The sequence below is a fragment of the Apis dorsata genome, unplaced genomic scaffold (assembly GCF_000469605.1).
Source record: "Apis dorsata unplaced genomic scaffold, Apis dorsata 1.3 scaffold_894, whole genome shotgun sequence".
Lineage (NCBI taxonomy): Eukaryota > Metazoa > Arthropoda > Insecta > Hymenoptera > Apidae > Apis > Apis dorsata.
The window spans coordinates 103,155-109,840 of NW_006264009.1; positions in this window are offsets into that span (position 1 = coordinate 103,155).

The window sequence follows — 6,686 nt, forward strand, 5'->3', positions numbered from 1 at the left end:
CCACGGTGAAAAAATCGGGAACAGGAAGTTCACAGACGCGAGAAGTTTGAAAAAGATTGCGACAGAAACGACTGAAAAATTATGCCGTTGATTCCGTTTCTAATTGACAATGGATGCAACCACGCGCTGCCCAGAGGACAGAAACTCGAGATCTCGCGCGACTGCGGGGTAAATCAAGGGGGGAGGAGAGGGAGGAGGAGGAGAGAAACACGAGAGGCTGATTGATCGAAACGTTATTAAGAGGCAGCCCGGGCGAGGGCAAAATTTCTACGAATTTTAACGATATTTTTCTTCTTCTTTTTTTCTTTTTTTTTTTTTTTTCTTTTTTTTACAAACGCCCCTCGAAGAATCGCAACGACGTACAAAGGCCTCGAATCGATCAATCGACCCAACGTTTTTGCCCTCGAACAACAATGGTTGAATCGCGTTTACGCGTCGACGAAACACGCGGCAGAGTCACTTCGTTTAACAGTCGCGTTTTTTTTTTTTTTTTTTTTTTTTTTTTTTTTACAATAGCCGTTCTAAATAGAAACTCGACTCCCTCTGTTCAACCCCTTTCACTCTCTTTTTTTTCTCGCTCTTTCCTCTTTTCCTCTCACACCACACTCGACGAATCGCACGATCTCGCGAAATATTTGTCGTGAAGGGATAGTAGGGCCGCACAGCTCGCCCTCCTCTCCCCCTTTCCCTCCCTTTCTCGAGAATGCCGCGTGACGCGCCATCCCCTGGCCGAATTTCTCTCTCTCTCTCTCTCTCTCTCTCGCTCGCTTTCGCTCTCTCGTTCTCGTTCTCACTCTCGCTCTCTTTCTCTCTCTCTCTTTCTCTCTCTATCAGTTACAAGTAAAAAATAGCGTAAACGGCACTGTATTAGGAAGAAGCAAAATACGTGTTACGTTCTCGTTACGTTTATCGTTGATAAATACTATTAGTGTTCATTTTGTTTCGCCCTTTAAAAATCCTTTGGTAAATCGCGATCGCGTTTATTACTTTAGTTAACAGTATTGATTATTACTTGGTAGTTAATCGGTAATTATTAATTAGCGTTTACATGCGGTAATTAGTGCTCGCTCGTGTATCAGTACGCGTAAACGAGAGCCCGTATGCAATTTCATTTCATTTTTATTCCTTTTCTTTCTCTTCTCCTCTCTTCTCTTTTCCTTTTCTTTTTTTTCGGAGGGGGACTTTTCGGGGCATCCATTTTTGGTATTCCGGGCTCTCGTTGTCATACTCTCTCGCTCTTTCTCAAACTCTACTTCACGCACGCTTCTCCTCTCATTCTTTCTCTCGTTTACTTTTTCTCTGGAAAAATCAAAAGGAAACGGAAGAAGTGAAATTAAAAAAGAAGGATGTCGTGTATATGCAGACACTATGTATACGTGGTTATATACGTTCTCTCTCGACTCACTCTCGCTCTTGCTCGCTCTCTCACTCTCCTTCTAACTCTTTAACTCTCCGTCTCGATTCTCGCATTTTCTTTCTTTTTTTCTTTTTTTTTCTTTTTTTTTTTTCTTTTTTCTTTTTTCTTTCTTGTTTCTCACTTAACTTTACAAAGCACGAAAAAAAGGGGAGGGCTGGTCGCTCCGTGGACATTCGCCTCGATCGATCTTCCAAGAGGGGGGCGCGCGAATGATAACCTCGACGTTCGCCTCGAGTCGAGGGATTTTAACTCGGCTCGAGAAACATGGACGAAGAGGGGAGGGGATCGATGCCGATCGATGAATGATCACGAAGCGGCTGAGCTGACCCTTTTCTGCGAGTGGCTCAACGCTAGTAGTTTAAATTTCATAACGTTAGGTACTAATGTATTTTCTCTCTCTCTCTCTCTCTCTTTCATCCCTTATTCCATTCTCTCGTTTCTTAATCTTTCTCATTCTCATTTCGAGCCACTTACAATTCGTACAACTTCGCCTATCATGTAAAACTATGACGTCTAAAATGTTCGAATTAACACTAGATCCTCGATATAGTAATCAGATCGGATAAATTAATAGTCGTTAATAACCGTGTATGTATCCAACTAGGCTAGACTTCGACGGAAAAATATATTTATAAAAAGTTATAATATTAATATACGTTTCAAGCGTTCTATATATATATATATTTTATTTATATTTATATTTATATTTATTTATATTTATATTTATATATATATTTATATATATATATATATACCGTTCGCTAATCCTCTACTTACGTCTAAGCTTTCATCATCAAAAACTCTTGTGAAACTCTCATACATGCTGCGATCATCTAATCGGAGGCGTTTCCCCTCAAACGGGGAGGACCCCGTACGTTTAACTAATTTTTTTTTTTCTCTCAATTTATAATCGTAATAACTGGCTAAACTTTTCACGATCAAGCACACGCGCATTCTCTCGTCATCTATCTTTCTTCTTTTTCTTTCTTTTATCTTTCAACTCTTTATTCTTTCTTTCTCCTTATTCTTTCGTTTCGTTTTTCGCTCTCCTGTTAAAAATATATTACCGTTTAAAATCGATAAAATAATCGAGGAGAAAAAAAAAACGAAAAAAAAAGGAAGGAGAAATAAAAGAAAAAAAAATTTTTAACTTATCGAGCGATTGAAATAAAATAATGCATGAAACTCGATTAACTCAAATTTGTCCCAAATTTTCTCCTTTCTCTCCGAATGTACGCGACTCGCGTGTAATTTAATTTCCAATTTCTTAACGAAAAGATTCAGTTAATCGAAAAAGATTAGGGGAAAAAAAGAAAAAAAAAAAAAAAAGAAAAGAAAAAAGAAAAAAGAAAAATTCGTCCACGCAACTAACGACTATCGCGAATCAAATCTTCCTTTTCTGTTTCTTTTTTTCTTTCTTTTTTTTTTTTCTTTCTTTTTTGTTTCTTGGATGGAATCCGTTCCTTATTGGCTTAAACAACACGAACGCGCGAGCTCCTTTGAACACGTTTAACACGAATCTCTGTAAACGTCTCCCCCTCCCCATTTTTGTCCCTTTTTTAACTCTTATTAGAAATATCAACGTTCGATTATAATATCGTTAAGATTATCATAAAAATTCTGATTTTTCTCTCTTTCATCATCTCTCCCTCCCCTCCCTCCCCCCATCTCCCTCTCTTCGATTATCCCTGTCATCATCCTCTTATTGTTCCAACACGCTGCTCCACTTCGATAATCCTCGTCCCGAAAAAAAGAGGAAAAAAAAAAAAAAAAAAAATATCCCTCCAAACGCGAAATCGTTACACCTTTCTCTCCTCTCGCGTCCTCCTTTCATGCATTACTTGATTCCAACACGTGGCGCGCGCGATTCGATCTCTCTCCCCTTTATTATTACACTCTCACTCCCGTTCCAAGCCACGATTTCTTTCTGTCCCCCGATTTTGCTCGATCATCAACCGTTCATCTTCCGTGCGAGCGAAATTCCTCGTACCATTCTCCCTTCCTTCACCCCTCCCTTCGCTAAATGCAAATAAGAAGCGAAACAAACGAGCGACAACAACGCAGCGAGAAAAATGCATCGATTTAAAACAAATGGCATCGATCAGTATCGATTTTCGTGATCTCGCGGAAGAAATCAACCAATCATCGCGATTCGTTAATAAAATGAAATAATCACGAACGAAAATTCGGTGAATGATGAACGTTGAAAAGAAAGGTGAAAGAGGATCTGTTCTGGATTCTCGACGCTATTTTCGATGCTATCCGATTTTTTGTGCGAGGGGCCAGCAATCCCTTAACGATTATTATTATTATTATTATTATATTTTTAACTCTTTTTTTTCTTTCTCTCCCTTTTTCTTTTTGTGCGCCTCTATACATTCAATCAATCATCATCGCAACGACCAACGGTGCCCTAGTATAAGTAATATCTTTGGTATCGTGCCTGAGTCTTCCATTCGTAAGAAGGATCACTAAGGGAGTTTTTTTTTTTTTTTTTTTTTTTTTTTCTCTCCTTTTTCTTTAATAGAACCTTAATCGGATAAAATCGCGCGAACTCGGTTTTATACTTTTATTTTTTTTTCTGTTTTTTCTTTTCTCTCTCTCTCTCTCTTTCTCTCTCTTTCTCTCTTTCTCTCTTTCTCTCTCTCTCTCTAGTATCATCGTATCAAACTTAGAAAACGTCCATTCCTCTCCGACAAAGTGTGAAAACAAGCCGATTAAAAATACTCTACCTATACCGGAGGTACAATTAGATATTTTGCAACGACGAGAAGTGTCGGATCGATAAATACATGGCAGCTTCGAAACGCGCATTTGCATCTACGCGCGCGCGCGTGTGTGGGTGTGGGTGTGTGATTGCGTGTATGTGTGTGTGTGTATAATATAAACGTGTGTGATAACGCGTGTACAAATCGAGTCTCCCCCTTTTTTCCCTTGTCTCAACGTTTTTTTTTCGTTTCACGCGCACGATGGACGACGCCTTGCATCCTCCTTCTTTTCATGGACGCATGCGAACAAACAGTCTTTTGCCAGGAACGTGAATGAATCCCGCAGGCCCTTGCGTTGATTATCGTTATCATTATCATTATCATTATTATTATTATTATTATTATTATTATTATTACTATTACTATTANACCGATCGGCGTATATAATACGAATACGAGAAAACGCCTAATAAATTTTGTTAACAAACGTTGTTTTGTTGTTAAATCCTCGGTGTAATTTTGTTGTACTCGGTGTAATTGTGTACGTGTCGAATAAGAACGGAAAAATTAATAATCGAAAAAGTGAATCGTGAAGGCGGCGAATGACGGACACTCTCGCTCGATTGTTCACATGAAATCGAGATTTCAACTCGGCAAACTTTAACTCGGCGACGAAGATGAGACGAAGAGTAGACGAAGAGTGGATGAGCGGAAAAATTCGGATATATCGGGGTGTTGAATCGGGGTTTTTAATTTTTTGGGAAGGGGGGAAGGAGAGGGGGAAGCGGCTACGATTGTTTTATGAAAGCACGACCGATGAATTCTCTGTGAACAAAGGATCGTCGAGTTCATCGCCGCGTCCATCATCGTTTCTATTTGAAATTCGTCGAAGAGAGTGATACTATACATCTCTCCTCATCTCGTTTTTCTCTTTCTTTCTCTTTCATACACACACTCTCTCCCTCCCTCTCTCTCTCTCTCTCTCTCTCTCTCATAATACATCTCACATACATACATTCGCTTTTTCTCCCTCTATCAGTCATTTCCTTTCGCTCTCTCGCTTTCTCTCCCGCTTTCTCTCAACGCCTAGAAAAACACCTCGTCATATAGTATATATCACATACGCGTTACTTCTAAACACACTGAAATAAGAAGCACTTTAAGATAGATGTCTACGTGTACCATCGGGCCCAGATTCTTAGATGGACTGATTCTCGTTTCTCCCTTTACAAATCACTGCAGCTCATAGAACTCTTTTATTAAACTCCTTCGTATATGTTATTTGTTTCTTCTCTCTCTTTCTCTCTTTTTTTTTTTGTATATAACGTGAATTTATTTACATACAAGTCCTATATGCCTCTTTCCTTTCTTCCTTCCTTCCTTCCTTCCTTCCTTCCTCCTCTCTGGCTAATGTCTCTCGTGTCTCTGATTAAACACCTCCTCTTTTAGACACATCTCACACACGCACTTTCTTTTCTCTCTTCCTCTCTCTCTCTCTCTCTTTCTCTCTCTCTCTTATCTCTCTGTATTACGTATATGTGCAGGTGGTGAAACGCGTGTTTCCGAAACGTACGAGAAAATTAGGAATCCGTGGGAATCTCTCGGCGGTAACTCCGTTTCGTCAAACTGCCTGACACTTAAAGAGAGTCTTGCTTGATTAATCAACACATCGTAAAGGCGACGTGACGATCTCCGCGATTTTACTCCGTGAAATCCGTCGATCGTGTGTATGTGTGTGTATGTGTGTGTGTGTGTGTATGTTTATGGCACGATGCCATGACTGCTACGAAGTATCAATGGAATATCTCATTTTCTCGTTCTCTCGAACCTTGGTCGAGAGCGTTAAGAGAAGAACAAGAATCGGCTCGCGACGGCCGATTAATATAATCCCTTAATAAATTTTTTTCGAGGCACGCGGTAGTATTACGCGAACAATAATGGCACTGTCAATCACTCGCGTTTAAATATTACAATATTAGAAAAATCGCAAGTCGAGTCCGACGATAGTCTCTTTTAATTGACTTCACGAGAAGTAACCTTTGTCGTAATACTACGCGCGGGTATCGTATAATATTAGTAATAATAATAATAGTAATAATAATAATAATAGTAATAATAATAATAATAATAGTAATAATAATAATAATAATAATAATAATAATAATAATAAGAAACGATCGATATAAAACGGCGGAGATCGCCACGATTCCATCGCGAACGATTCGACGCACGATCTCGCCGATCGAGCCTGACCACCGAGCGAAGCTCGATCAACGCGCCTTCATCTCACCTCCTTCCTCTTCTATAAGGAATAATATATATATATATACACTCTCTTCTCCTTCTTGAAAAATCTCTCTCGAACCTTTCTTTGTTATGTGATCTTCCTCGACGAAGCGGCGCGAAGCGTGATGGCGGTGGTGGTGGTGGTGGTGATGCGGCGATGATCACTTACTCGGTAATCCTGGTAGACCGGATCGAAGCGCGTATCGGTGATTCCGACGGTCTGAAAGGCAACCGAGGATCAAGTGGGGAACGCAAGGAGCGCGGAACGAAAGGGA